Source organism: Geospiza fortis, unplaced genomic scaffold (genome assembly GCF_000277835.1).
Source record: "Geospiza fortis unplaced genomic scaffold, GeoFor_1.0 scaffold275, whole genome shotgun sequence".
Classification (NCBI taxonomy): Eukaryota; Metazoa; Chordata; class Aves; order Passeriformes; family Thraupidae; genus Geospiza; species Geospiza fortis.
Window position 1 is genome coordinate 34,527 of NW_005054341.1, and position 15,220 is coordinate 49,746.

Genomic DNA, 15,220 nt, shown 5'->3' on the forward strand with positions numbered 1-15,220 from the left:
ACAGAGCACGGGTTCCCTTTCTGCTCATTGACCATCTAGAGCAGTCCTTTGGCAGACCATGCCACAGGTTTTTCTTGCTGTTGAGCAGTGTCAGAGCACATCTGCCACCAGCACCATCCCTGTGATTCTCTGGTGATTCGCAGAATTAATGGGGGAGACCCCAAGAAACCCCATTAAAAAGGATCTCTACCCTCCTGTGGAAGACTGCAGAGCTTTCTTGTGCCCAGTTACAGTGTTTGCTGGGGAGGAAAGTTTCTTTGCTTCCTGAGGTGGAGGGCTCAGTGTCAAGAACCATCAACAAATAGGTCTGGAACTCCCTCTGGACAAAGCTGAGCCATCTGCAATAGGGCCAAAAAGATTTATTGGTTCTTTAGAGAAGATGGCATGACACCACCAGGAAGCTGTTGGCTTGGGAATTATTGCTCTGCACTTATTTTTTTCTTTACGCAGAAATACAAGATGACAACCCAAAACTTTGCAGCTTTGGAAACAAACTGGGCTGTGCCACTATTAGGTGCATTAATGACAATAAGCCAGTTTTTCCTGTTAGTTTGATGAAACCTGACATGCTTTGCACTAGACAAACTTATTCATTATGCTTTGATTGAAAACAATTTGTATCTGAAGATCTTGAACTACGTTACTGACATCAAACCCGTGGGAAGATAAGCAGTCACACCTAAGAAATGACCATGATTCCAAAGAAGCAATGGAATACAGGCATTTTGTGTGTCTGCAGTCCCAAAGGAACAGAAAAAACCCATTTCTGCTTGCATATTTAACTATTTTCAAAATTCCTAATATCTCTTCATTATCTGGTAACAGCAGAGATTCCTCTTTTCCATTTTCTTAACATTACCAAAAGCTGTTTTGCTGGAAATTGGAAGCCCAGTTCTAGTCTGCACCCCACATCTCCTGACCATAGGCAAAGCCTACAGACTACTGTGGTCTGTTTCCACACTTGGAAAATGAGGAGATATCCTGAAAAAAGGGTTAAGCATTCCAATAGCACAGTGACAGAGCTCACACAAGCACCTGTGCAGTGGAAGAAATGCATGTGAAAGAGAAGGGTGACCTGGAAGGCAAGCCTTGAACAGAGATCACAAAGGTTCCATCCCACAAAGATTTGCTGTTACCAAGTAAACCTTGTGGTTTGTTTCCCAAAGGAAGCTTTCTCAGCTTTGAAGCACCTGCTCCCAAGTATGGTCAGGTTATTAAAAGAAGCTGGCATTTTTCTGGGCTTGGAAGGTGCACAAAGGAGGTGTGTGAAATTTATTTCCACCCCTGGCACTCAGGTGCAGCAGTTTGGAACAGTGTTCCATGACTGCACAGGAGAGCATACTCATGCCCCAAACACTTTCATGGGCTCAAAGACAATATTAGCAGCCTTTCTTTCTGGGTCTTCCAGAGACACGAAGAACATGCTGCCTGCTCAAACACGGGAACAAACCAGGTAATCTGTACAACAGGAATTTACTGAGCACTGCTTTGCCTACTTACTTTCATCACGGCTGATGTGGTAACAGAAAGGATCTGTTCAGCATAGGCGAGCTCCTCCTTCCAAATGTCTCCAGGCTTTTGGGAAATTTCAGTTTCTGGAATTGAAGTCTCACAGTGAGTAAGCTTTGAGGAATGGGAATGCAATTGTAAATTTTCTATATCAATAATGGCAGGACAGTTGGGGCTAAATAAACTGGCTGGAAAATGGGTTTTCTTTGATTTCTAGGGAGGTTGACCCAAGGAGAAAAAATTTCGTATTTCTTGTGAAAATCTGGGTAGAGGTTTTGTCCATGAGATTTGCATTATCACACAGATGGACTGCCAAGAGGGGAGGGATACAATTTCCTGCTGTGCATCAAAGGCTGACCATGGCTGAAAATGAAGATTGGTCTTAAAGAACCGGTATCTGATAAAGGCATCCCACTCTTGGAGCTGAGCTGCCAGAAAAAAGGGTGAGAAGAAATCCAAGGTTTCATTACTTTAAAGCCACTGGTTATTACTTATGGTTTCACTTTGATACTTTCTCTCAGATGTTATAGTATCAAACACCCTCCCAGCAATCTCCCACTAAGATGTGGTTTGCTGGATAACAGACAGTGCCTTTCTCTGGACTCATCACCTGGAACTGAGAAAAAAGGGCTGTGCAAATCTGCAGCACAGAAAAACAGAAAAGAGAAACAAGGAAATGTCAATTAAGATTAATAAGATAATACATGGAGTAACTGGCTTGGCAGTCATGCATTTCCTTTAGCATTTTCTGTGTAGTTCACTTCTGTGAGATAAATACAGCCTTGGAAGGCAAGACGAGATGACTGCAGAAATAGAAATTTTCATAGAAAAGGTCTTTTTCATACTTCGTGCGTTTTTTTCCATTAACATTAACCTATCCTTTGTTAGGCACAACAGACAAGTATCCCAACACCCAGGGGTTGGAGTGGGAATTCAAACACCCAAAAAGGTTCTTGGACACACACAAGTAGTCTTTGTTGGTGGCACCTGTGATCTTCTTCCTGAGGTTTTTGTGCTCTAGGGGAAGAAAAAGAGGGGTCTTACAGAAGGGAATCTGGGAATGACTCTAACTGCCTGAAGAGGACAGATCCCTTCTCCAGAAAATAATTACGTTTTTCAAATGTAATCATCTTTAAACCCAAACAAGGTGTCTCCTGCACCTCCTTTCCCAGACAGCATCCCTCATCACCCATGATTACCTTCCTCTTTCAGCTCTAATAATTTCTTTCAACACAATGGCACCACTCATGATGGAGCTGGGGAACAAACCCATCCTATCCAGCCCACAGCGTGGTAGGAGCTGTGGGTTTGAAGCCCTGAGGCAAGGAAGCCGTGGATCCGGGGCTCCCAGCTCTCCCAGTTGGCTCACTGTGGGATAACTACATGAAAAAACCTAACCGCCTGCCAGGAGGGCTGGCCAGGAGCCTTACAGGAAGCAAAGCCCTGTGTTGTAAGACAGATGTGATGGGAATTCAGGTGTCTAAATTCCTGTACGAGAAGAGGAACTTCCCATTTCTCTCCTATCTGATCGATGATGTGTGCACATTGTTTGTAGGGAGGGAGCAGGAAAAGTACATTTTAAAGGACAAGCAGCTGGATGCTGCTCTTCTCATGCTTGGAATTAGAATGAAGTGCCTTTTCTGCTCCAAACTGTACTAAGAAACATGGCAGGTTTTAAATAAGCTATTTAGCTCCTTTTTTCGTTTCAATAATTTAAACTGAGGTTTTTTCTGCCTGATGTGTCTAGCTGCACTCTTGTTCACAGACACAACTGTATACAGGACTACATGTTAAAGAAATAAACCTGTGAGGCTCTAGAAGGCTGGAAAGGAGATGTGTAGAAAATGGATAGCATTAACTAAGACCTCTCATTATTAGGATGGTAGCCAGAGGAGATTTTGGGCCAAGAGAAATAAAGAGCTTACCACTCAACTCATGCAGCCAGACATGTTGTAGCCTTGTTCTGGGAACCTGAGTGAGGGCCTGGAAGACAAAAGCAGACTAGTGTTGCCCTAAAGAGATCACCACCCCTCCTTGGGAACACCAGAGCACTTTAGTACGGAACAAGATCCCAAAGTCCAAGAGCGTTCCTGTAGGGCAGGCGGACACCTTGGGTCCTTTGTTGCAAACAGGGCCTCAGATTTCTCTTTGCACATGTGCTGGGTCCCATTCAGATCCCTTTTCGAGCTTCGCACAGCTCTGGTGGGGTGAGTTCTGCAGTGCTCAGGAATAGTGAGGCTTCAGGAGCAGCTCAGAGGGAGAAGGGGATGTGTGAGAGGGTGGTTTACCAGCATGGGATGGGCCCTGCTGCCTTGGCCTGTGCTCCAGGGAGGCTGGCTGGCACCAGGACTGGGATGTTTTCCCCGCTGCTCCTTCTGATGCAAGAAATTCACATAATCTGTAAGCACACCTCTTTCTTGCCAGAGACCATGCCATTGTCTCTTGCTCCATCCAAGCCAGCCCGTTCTTTCTCAGTCCCTCTCTCTGAGGGCTCCGTCAGCAGCGAGCGGCCCATGCCTGTGTCCATGGAGCAGCGCAGGCAGGAGGCCGAGCAGGCCTTGGTGTTTGCGTACCAGGCCGCAATGGCCTCCTGCTGCCTGCAGACGTGTTCACATCGCTGCAAGCCCAAGGACAGAGCTGGGGGATCAGTGGTGTGTCTGAGCTCCTCTCTTCATACACACACTCCCACACTGAGCTAAACTTTTCACAAGCTGCAAACGAGAGGTGAATCAGCCTGGAATGCAAGTCCTGCTCTGAGAGGCGCATCAGCCTGGCATGCAAGTCCGGCTCTGCTCTCCCCAGCCTGGCTGTTCATTCTGTGTGAGGCACGAGCGCCAGCCTAGGAGCAAAATCCATTATCTAGCAAAAACACTGGATGCACAAGACTCTGCAAAGACCCACTCACACCAGTGGGAGGGTGGTTTCCTGGAATGGATCTGCTAGGCTGATCCTCCAAGATGCTACCAAGTGACTTCATATTGACCTCAACAGTAAGAACACTCAAATATTTGAACACCGGGAGGGACAATGTGACATTTTAAACAACTGCTTTTCTCCTAAAGTATTTGATCTGTGAGGGGTAAAATAAGCACTTAATTGGAACATTATGTCTGAGGCAGGCATGATAAAGAAACTATGCAATGCATATATTTTCATTTTAAATAAATCAATATGATAATTTGGGATCAGGTGGGATTCTACAGCTGGAAGAAAAGAACAAAGAGAGGCCATTAGTTGTACTTTTAACAAATCAATTTGTTAATTACGGATCAGGTGGGATTTTCCAGCATGAGACAGAGGACAAAGAAAGCTCATTAGCTGTGTTTTAAATTGATTGATGTTTTAGTTGGTGTGGGATTCTCCTGGAAATAAATGCAAAATATGGAAAATATACCAAGCCCTATCACTGGAGAACATGCTTTATAAGAAATAAGAAAATTTTCCTACTTACTTAGAGCATCTATATTTTCTAGGCACTCCATAGTACAACACAAGTGTGGTCAGGCTGGAACTCTTGAAAGGTTCAAGGAAACAAAGAGAGAAGACCTGTAGTATATTCAAGGAAATAAAGAAGAAAGGTCATTTCAGATTTGTGGGACTCACCACAGCTGGGAATTTGATTTCAAAATATTGCAGTGTTCAGAACCACCAGACACGTTTGAAAGATCTGGGTTCTCGTCCTTTACCTGAGCCTGGCACAGGAAGGTGTCAGCTACAAGGTGTGATTAGTTTTGCCAGGTTCTCTGCAGCAATAAAGTTCTCTGGGCACTCAGCTCATTTCACCTGTGGTATCCAGATGTGGACAGCATGGTGTTGGTGCAGCATCTGAAAGCAAAACATTATCCAAGACAGGGAGGCAGGAAGGAGGGGGAAAAGAAGGTTGAAAAGGATGGTATTCAAATGACCAATTGGATAACATTCAGCCCACTTACTCTTTGATGCTGCAAGGGAGGAGAGGAAATCAAAGCCATCAGGACATATTAAGGAATGCCAAACATTACAGGAAGCAAGAGGTTTCACCATAATCAACACAGGAGTGTCCACTCCTGCGCTGCACGTTTAAAAGGAGCTTTAGAGGCAGTTTTACTTCTGCAGCTTTTCTTGTCTTGTTTCAGCTCTGTTCTCCCAGAACTGCACACAGGCAGTGCTGCTTACTGCTGATGGAAAATAACACGTCCTGCGAGGTTTGTGATTTCCTGAGGATGCATCTTCTCTTGCTGCCTGCACAACAAGATGCACATGAGAATTACCTCCCAGGAAGGCAACGGCTCATCTGTGTCACTGCCACGTCTGCCTGTAGCTAAAAGGTGTGCAGGACTTGCTGCAAATTTTAAAACCATCTCATATCAAAGGCCCTAAGATCAAAAGTTCAGATTTTGTAGGGAATTGCCAAAGAGCTGCTCAGTGCCCCGGCAGGCTCCTCATCTGCGATACCCAGGAGCTGTGAGCAGCTTAACTCATGGTGCTGTTTCAAGAGACATGTAAAACCAAAGACCCAGGCAGCTGCAGTAAGACATAATAAAGACACTGAGTTTGCATACAATCCTCAAGAATTTCCTCAAAGGATCTTGAGTTTATTTTCTCACCTCAGTGTAAGGCCGAGCTTTAACAAGATGGCTGCCAGAGGGGTGATTTAGCCCTCAGCTTTGAGGGGCTGTTGTGATGGATAGTGGATACTATTTCCACAGAGGAACAGGGCATCGAGTTTTAATCAGCTATGTAAACTAATAAAATCTCACTCAAAATATTTTGGCCCTTCTTTTGTGAGCAGATTCTCCACAGTAAGCAGAAAAACACATCCTAGACATGACTTACAATGCTACTCTTCTTCTGAGAGGAGAGTCACGCCGAGTCCAAGCACAGCAGCATCTTCAGAGGTTCAAAAGCCAGCAGCCAGAGTGAGGCTCTGCTGAAACCTGACCCATAAGACAAAGGGCAGTTTTATTCTCCAGATTTCTCAATAAAAATGTCAAAGTTATTTTAAGTCTCAAGAATGCAAATAAAGAGCCAAAGATTAATATTTCAAGGCTTTTTCTTGAAGCAGTAACTTAAAGAGTACTTCATTTCTTCAACTGAAGATCCAGAATCTGTTTCCCAATAAATTTTTTTTTAAGAAAAAAACTTTGGGACTTATTTAAAAATATTTTTCTGTACATAATCTTAAAAAAAAAAAAAGAAGTGGTGTACTTGGCCATCAAGACAAGGCCAGTTTCTTGAAAGTTCTTACCAAGACTTAACAAACGTGAGCAGTCCTGCAGTTCCTAGTCAGCCACATCAGCTTGCTCTCCTCCTTCAGGGGAAGTGCTGCATCCCTGGAAGTGGCAGACAGAGCTGCAATTCAGAAGAACATCAGTCAGGGAGACACTCAAGTACATACTTGAGCGCTATTAGCATAACTGGGACACGAGTCCATGATTGAAGTTAAGTATGACTAAAGTTAAATTTCTTTAAGATAAATGGATTAATGCAGATGTTTAGGTAATTTTAAGCAATAAGGACAGCAAGTTTAAACAATTTGTCCAAATTTGTGAGTGATTCTTACAGGAAACCACTATTTCTAATCTCACAAGTCCCAGTCTCAACCCCATAAATGCCTAAAACCTTGTTATTCCACTCATTCAGCCTTAATGCTGCCTATTTTCTGCATATTCCCAGGATGGCTTTGGAAACCTCATCAAGGAAACAACAGGGCTCCTCAGGCTCAGCTTGAAGAGAGGACTGGGCTGAATGAGCCAAAAACTTCATTACTGAGAGGTTTGTCAAGACAGTTTCTGAGCACTGGCAAGCTGAGACACCAGAGGTGTGTGCCTGGGTCTTCTATAAAGTCAGAAGAGAATCAGGGGCTGAGCCTTTGTGCCTCTTGTCCTGGGTACACAGAATCCAGTGCTGGCTGCAGGAGTCAGGAGCTCCCACCACAACAACCAAACCCCCAGAGAAGAGCCCAGCCCACCACGGTCCTGTTCCTTAATTCACAGTAACTTCTTCCTCTTCTTTGCAGTCTGTGATTAGAAATTGAAAACCAAAGCCATTAACCTCCAAAATGCTAAAATGACAGATACTCTGTGAGCAAACAATGGGTCTCACTCCCTCCAGAATCCACCAGAGACAAACACAGCCTGGCCTCTAGCCCAGCTTTATCTGAGTCTCCCACTTGACATCCACTTGGGTGATGTGCAGCTCTGCTGGATGGCCCCAAATTTGCCTCCAGACTGTTACTAATTGTTCTCCTTTATTCCTTCTGCAGAGCTAGCAGAGACACACCGGCAGTGCGCTGGCAGTGGAAGCTGCCACTTTGGGAAGAGTTCTGATTAAAATATACATTGCTTTGATCAGTGCCTTCCCTGCAGTGTGAGATAAACACCATCGGCAGCTTGGGTTGATGTTCATTCCTGAGGCACATGCTGTGCTGTCTGCACTACATTAAGCAAAAGTTTAAAAGGAAATGATTGTAGCCAGCTAGGACTTGGAATTATCCTGAGACTAGAAATGTTAAAATCTGAACGAAAGCAAAGCAGCACTGCCTTCCCTCCTCTGTCAAGCAGGGTCTTCCACAATGGCAAGTCTGAGAGATTAGGACTGAGAGTCTTACAGGTGGATGTTCGTCTCAGAGGTATTAGTTTCATAACTAATTCAATGCTTTATGTCTTTTCATTCAGCACCAGAAATCTCACAGATTTACACCTACCTTTGGGTGGTGAAGCTTGTTTGAATCTCCCAGCTGGAGCCTGGAAGAGCTGTCTGAAGCGTAGCAATGGCCTTTATGTCAAGATTTTAAATGCTACTTTTCCCTCTTTTCTCCCTTTTTCTTCTTGTCTTTTTTCTTGTGAAGCCAAAGAGATGTCTAATTACAGGAAACTAGTATTAGCACATATAGCCTTCATGGAATTTCTTTTTTTTTTCTGTATTACAGCTTTGTATGCAAAATTTAAGTTTTGGAATTTGTTTAAAATTTTCTATTGCTTGAGGCCTACATTTCTAGGGAAGAGAATGCAAAAAAATTACATGATTAAATATGGCAAAAATTACATGATTAAATATGGAGAGTCGCTTAATGATGCCACTTAGAAGCTCATAAAAGAAACACAGGCATTAGAGGAAAATGTAGGGTTATACTCCAGTTTCTAAAATGGAACTTCTAATGACATTTTATTATTTCCTAGGAGAAGGGCAATTTCTCTGCCCAGGGTAGGAACCAGCCCATCTTTCCTTCTGCCATCCCTAGAAGTGCGCCAGATCCTCAGTAAATACAAAAATGTTGAGCATCCCCAAAGGCAATGGAGATCCAGGTGGTGGATTCTCCCACTCCCCGCTAAAGTGGGGGCAGTGGGTGGGGGCTGCTGCTGAGCGTGGCCCAGTGGCACCAACACCTCAGTGCAGCCCTGCTCTGGCCATTCGAGGGCCTTTTGCAATAAACATGCCATAAAACGGTTTTACAAGCCAAGTCTCACTCTGCTCTCCAGCTTTTTCTCGTTAAGGACATTGCTGCTTCAAGGAAGTTCAAGCTGCAGCACATTTCACATCTGCATTCCTTGACGTGTTTGGAAATTATTTTAAAACAATTGGGAGAGGAGGACCAGGTCGGGGGGGAGCTGAGTGCTTCAGAGAGAAAGTAGATCAGTATGCAAGCCCCAAGTTACATACCTAGCCCCACCACGGAAACAAATGAATTAATTTGTTTCCCAATGGCTTATTTATATAACCCTTTAATTACAGCCAACTGTACCACCAGTAACATACCATGGGAAAATGTAAAACTGTTAAGCAACCTGCCACTCCACCCTCCCCAGACCGACAACACAATCGTTAAGCAACAGCTACATGCTGGGACATCACCTTCTCTTTTGTCTTTCCGAGGTACAGTTCAATAACGTGGCTATGAAAATGTGACCTCAAAGCCAACTCCTTTTCTGGGCTTTTGTGCGCTCCTAAACTCTACCTCTCTTCTGGGTCATAAAAACGGGACAGCGTTTGACCTGCTTGCAGCACAGAAAGGCATATTGTTCAAAAATTTGCTATTTTCCCACTCTGCCCCTGAGTCATAACCAGCCCGAGCCCTGTTAACTGTGGGTGCTGCCCGGCCTGGGCTGGCTCCTCAAATGTGGCGAGTTTAGGTGGCTCTGCTGACTTCAATTAAAGCATTTCTAATTGTTCCTAATTCGGCAGGCACCAGCTGAGCCCCTGCTTCTGCCCTACAAAGGGCTAGTGTGCTAAAGCAGCTCTGCAGCTCTCAGGGCCCCATGAACGCCACCATGAGGAGCCATTACAGCTCCCACGGCGCCAAACAGCATCCCTGCAGGCACACGCAAGATCCTGCAGGTGAGAAATCACAGAATTTACTGAAACATTCCAAGCTGCTGTTTCAGTCCACGTTCAGTCCACCAGACAAAAATATTTCACAGCTATCTATGTATTGGAATATGATCCCACTATTACCGGATGGAACGTGCCTGGGCTCGTGTGGCCCTTGCTGCTTGACCAGAAGCGGCAGCTGTGGTGTTTCACCTCAGAGACACCCCTGGGTAGCTGGATGTTGCAGCGAGGCACCTGGAACAAGTCCAGACATGCACGACTCAGTTTTACCTCTGGTGTAAAGGCCTTAGGCCAGGGCGAAGAGGAAAAGGAGGCGGATTCTGCCAGAGGGTGTAATCCAGAGTTCTATTCCAGGGTCACAGATCTCCGAATCTTGGTAGCAGCTCCAACAGAACAGCGACCGCATCATCTCAGTGTCGTTTTAAACCCCGGGGACAGGGGGAGGGAAGGGGCAGGTATGCCACCAACCAGGTGGGAGGGGGGGAGTCTCAGGGGACAATGACACCTAGAGAGGCAAATGATCCCAGGGCTGAGGGGCATCTTTTGAACTTTAGCCAATCACTCGACGCCCCTGCTGGAATGTCAAGCTTGACGGACAGCACTTAGCAGGAGGCAAGGGGAGGGGAGAGGAGAAGGTATTGCCACACCTGGGAAACGACTGGGATGGCTAAAACATGAAACTGCATTACGCTGCAACATCTATGGATGGGGACAGTGCTCTCCCTTCCACTATGGGGCTGCAAGAAGGGCTGTGTTATAGAAATCCTTCCTAACGTTTTATGTTTGGATTGTCTTTCAGTACTTGCATTAGTGGACTCTTTCAGGTACCACGATCTTTTCAGGGAAGGGGTAAGCCTTAGTGGCTTAGCAGCACTGTAATATGAACAGCTTTATTTAGGGACAAAGATAACTCATCTTGATGCTAGATTTACCTACAGATATGCATATTAAAGCCCTATCTATGACCAAATCAGAACAGATTAGCAGGGAGGCTTTGGAACCTCCATCAGTCAGACTCTATCCATCAAGCTGGTTATCCTAAAGATAGGCATCATTCCCACCACGTGTCCAAAGGTTCAGAGCAAGGGCTGTGCCCGGTGTTTTGGGAAGGCCTTCTTTGATTAGGAGAGTCTTTCCAGGCTCTATACTCAAGAATATCTCAAGGATTCTCTGTTCAAAGTTCAAAAAGAGCTAAACAGAAAGCACAAATTATCCACAAGAAAAAGCCTCAATTAGCTTGCTAAATAATCCTTTCTTTCTATTTGTATTTAATTTAAAGATGGCATGAAGTGAGTTTTAGCACACCACTCCTGCACAGGGAGATTAATCAATGCTCTAATTCTATTTTCTCCACCCTTTGAGGCAGCATTTCACCGGCCCTGTCTGTGATGCCTGAGGATGGCCTTTAGTCTAAGTTTGGCCTTAAAAACAGATCAAAAGAAAATTGGCCTTCAAAAGGCAGGCCCCCTCCTCCCCTTTCTCACAGAGCTGCAACAATGAAACCAGGCTTAGCGTGAGGAACACCCTCTCTAATTCTGTATAAATGTTTTGGCTCACAATCTCTGCTTTCCAGGTAGGAAGAGCAGGTTACCCAGTTCAAGGGAGCTTAATTATTTCAGTCTCAGTTCTGAGCTAAGAGTCAGGAAAAATGAGGATTTTCAAAAGAAGTGGAGGTTTTGTATTATGCAGAAACTAAAATATTGAGCCCCAGGCTAGCTGCTAATATACCAGAGGCATTTTATCTCATGGTTTTATTATGACTGAAGAGAGATAGAAGATTACTTTAAAACCTTAGCTATAAATAAATAAATACAGCTGCAATAAATAAATAAATACATTTCCAGCCCTCATGGTGGTAGAATAATACTATCAAATGTGAGCAGGGTGCATCTACCCCAAAAGCCCGAAAACAAGAAAAAGTAACAAGACAGCAACATTCTTGACCAGCATGCTCTAGTTCTGTGATTTGTCATCCAGCCCTAATTAAGGCTTGCAGCAATGAGAGCTACACGGACCCATGCACCTCTTGCTGACATTTCAGATGCTATCCTTACACAGAACACAATAACAGTGTGGAGATGTAGGGGATAAGGCTGGTCTGGAGGAAGCACAAACTGGTTGAAATCCAAAACTCAAATTCCCGAATCTTTACAAAAGTTTAGTTAATATGTTTATATATTTTGCTCACAAAATATCCTTTCCTGATTTTGGCTGGAGATAGGACAGTAGCTTGACAAAGACTATTTCCATGTTATGTTTAGCTCAGCAAAAGCCAAGACCTACAAGAAATCTCTAGGGAAAACAGCCTTTCCTCCTTTCACTGGTTGGTTGTCAATCTTCTCTGGGGTTCCCTGATGATTCTTCATGGACTTAGCAACATAAAATCTTTCACTGTACTTCAAAGTCTTATTTTAAAACAAATGTTCTCATGCAGAAATGCAGGATCAGAAAGCTGAGGCTCTCCAAGCCTCCCAGGTTAGTCTGGGCTCAGCTGGCTGGAGCCCTGTGAGCTGGTCTCTAATGGGAACATCCTACTGGAGAGCCCTGGGCTGCATTAGCATTTATTTCTGCACTGTGACTCGCTTGCCTCATTGCATCTTGCAATAGCCAGAACTGAGTGGGAGCTGTGAGCCAACAGTTGGCAGGCAGATGGGGCTTCTAATAATCTGCTCTTCTTTTGGGAAATGTAAGGAAAAATATCAGGTAGCCAAAAAAAAAATCTATCAGAAGACCAGGAGAGACATTATCACCTGGAAAACAAGGACATGGTCTGGAACTGATTTCCGTTCTCCCTAATGTTTCTCAGCAGAACAAAACATCTGTGAGCTGCATTGCTGTAGACAGCTGGTTCTGGAGAAAGGCTGGAATTCACCCCACCAAGATATAACCTTCTCCAGCAGGAAAAATACCACCACAAAACACATCAAACCAGAATGGCTCTTGCAACTGTTTGCAGCTCAGGAAGTCAATGTGCCGCACTGCTATTTGTAACCAATATAATTTTATCTCCACTCTGTGCCCACTTTCTGGTAATGCAGTGTAGTCATGTTGCTGACAGTGTGTGCAAATGGGGATTTATGGTCCTCTGTGCTATGGCTAATGAAGTTAACAGGGGAAAAAAAACCAAAACCAAATTCTGTATTATAACTATTTGGGTTATGCAGCTGCACAAATGATGCATGGGAAAAAAAAACCCCAACTTTTTTAACAAAAAAAAAAAAAAAAAAAAAAGGAATCATATTGACTGAAAAGTATACAGTTAAAGTCTTCAAGAATGATATTTTCAGTGGAGGAAAGCCAAAATTAAATCCCTGTGGACAAAATTTACCAATAAATAGAATTTCTTTTTTTTTTTTTTTAATTTACAGAGAAAACTTTGGTGTTTTCAGTTACCTAACGAAAAATTGGGAAAAAAATAGTAATGAAGGAGCACAGGCTCTTTCCTGTGAACACCCATCTTCAGCTGAGAAGGCCATTCTCTTTTCATAGCAACTGCCAACAAATGATATTGGGCAGCCTAGGGCACTTTGGCACCACGGGTGTAGATGAGGCAGCACTGGCAGCTCCTATTCCCTGCGTGGGTTCTTTCTGCAGCCCAGACTCCAAAGGGAGAGTCCACCAGGACCTACCTGGAAGCCGGTGGGATGGGTACTTACATCTGACGAGGCTGTCCTCGGTGCAGCACTTGCTAAAGTACTGAAGTTTGTTTTTTGCCCCTGAGTCTTCATTGATCCCACAGCAGATGTGTTCAGGCTGACAGCCTGCTCCTACCAGCCGAGGATCTGGCCTGATTTCAGCCTCTCCGAGTTACCTTTTGGCGTGTTCCTGCAAGTGGGCTGGGAGAGTGCCAGGGCGGGGTGAGCGGAACAGCATTCCTGGGCTCTTAGTAGTGTTGACCATTGTCCTGATGTGAATGCATCAAAACCTTCAAAGGCAGAAAGGTGACTCCCTGTCATGTGCAACGCTCCTTGGAGTCCTTTCAAGGCAGAGAGGATCAGCATAGTCTGTCCCTGGACTCAGGACACGCCACTGTCTCCCGTGAGCGGGCTACAGAGATTATTGTGCTGAATAGTAACAGTAGATGAGGTGCTAATCTTCCCCTTTAAATTGAGCCATTCAATTTGTCATGAATGGCTGAGTATTCCTTGCTGGCATCTGGGACTTGGATTTCAGCGCTGGGAATAGAGTGAATAGGATCAATGATGAAGCTGAAGTACAAAAAGAAGGAGCAAAAAAGGGCAAAGGACTAAACCCGATAGAGACAAGCAATTACAAGGTGTATTAATGTACACTGGGCTAGGCTGGAAAGAGGGGAGAACTTATTGTTATTCTGGGGGATTTTTTTCCACGGAAGACAAAGGGGTTGGGAAGCGAATATTTGTTACTTGGGCAAAACCTTGGCTGAAAAGAATAAAGAGACCTTTTAGAACATGGCAGCTGCCTCTGAGCCCGGAGCGCGGTACTTGATACTCCAGTCTCCCTCCTAGGGCTTTTGGGCCGGCTTTTGAGAGCTGCAAGGAAGGCATTCAGAGGGGAGACAATGACAAACGTCAAGAAGGAGAGAGGAAACCTGGAGTTTAAAAGACTATTGAGTGACAGGTGGTTAGATCAAAGGCAGACATTTACCAGGTATTTATAATTGCAATGCTAATCAGGTTAATCATAGAAAGCGGAGCCCAAGGGCGGATGCCCAGCCAGTCTTAAAGCACACACAAATATGTATTTAACACACACATATACATAAAAAACACACATATGTATGTATTGTACTTCAAATGCTATTCAGTCAGTCCTTGCCACCCATTCTCATTTTTTGCTGGGATTTAAATGAAGAGGAGTTCTCTGCAGGCAGAGCATCTGAATGCCTTTTTGCTGCTAGAGCCAGTTTTGGAGAGAACACACAAGATGGGGCTCATGTACAAATCACTGGGAAAAAACAGTCAGAACTTGTTTCTTTATAAAAAGGTAACAAATCCCCCCAAATCTGCACAGCAAGACTGTCTGTGTTTTCATGGCTTTTAGCACAGAGAAAGGACAATCCTTACTAAAGGATTTTTGAACACAATTTCTTATCTTGCTAATTTGGAGGGCTGGAGTTTCCAGGACCTCAGTACCAGTTACACAACCAAATGAGCATCAGCTTTTCTAAAGGCTGCACGATTTTGCAAACATGGGCTCAACTTTGAGCATTTTGCTTACCAGCCCTTTTCAATCTTATCTCTCTCACAGACATGCTCTCTCTTGTTATCATTCTTCCACCCATTCCTTCCCTATGCCACACACAGATTTCAAAAAACAAAACAAAACCATTTCCTATGGGAGTCTCTCCACACTCATTTTAAGCCAAGGCCGTTTTTGTTCGCCCTCTGTGGTGTGCAGCAGTCCCAGCTGTGTACTGCAG

The 15,220-nt window shown here is 44.4% G+C and overlaps 1 long non-coding RNA gene across 3 annotated transcripts in view; it reads right to left on the minus strand.

The window, feature by feature from the left end:
• The window catches only part of LOC115948024, a 34,417-nt gene extending 20,817 nt beyond the window's left edge, over positions 1 to 13,600 (minus strand). For 2 of the 3 annotated variants that reach the window (XR_004081877.1, XR_004081879.1), the window contains exons 1-9: positions 13,476 to 13,600; positions 8,195 to 8,350; positions 6,737 to 6,840; positions 6,325 to 6,425; positions 5,442 to 5,730; positions 5,196 to 5,334; positions 4,961 to 5,055; positions 3,435 to 3,492; positions 1,501 to 1,595 (exon numbers count right to left, since the gene is read on the minus strand). This is a non-coding gene — a long non-coding RNA (uncharacterized LOC115948024). Of the gene's footprint in view, positions 1 to 1,500; positions 1,596 to 3,434; positions 3,493 to 4,960; positions 5,056 to 5,195; positions 5,335 to 5,441; positions 5,731 to 6,324; positions 6,426 to 6,736; positions 6,841 to 8,194; positions 8,351 to 10,089; positions 10,189 to 13,475 lie in introns of those variants that run through there. The other variant, XR_004081878.1, reaches the window with a different exon arrangement.
• Positions 13,601 to 15,220: the final 1,620 nt, after the last annotated feature.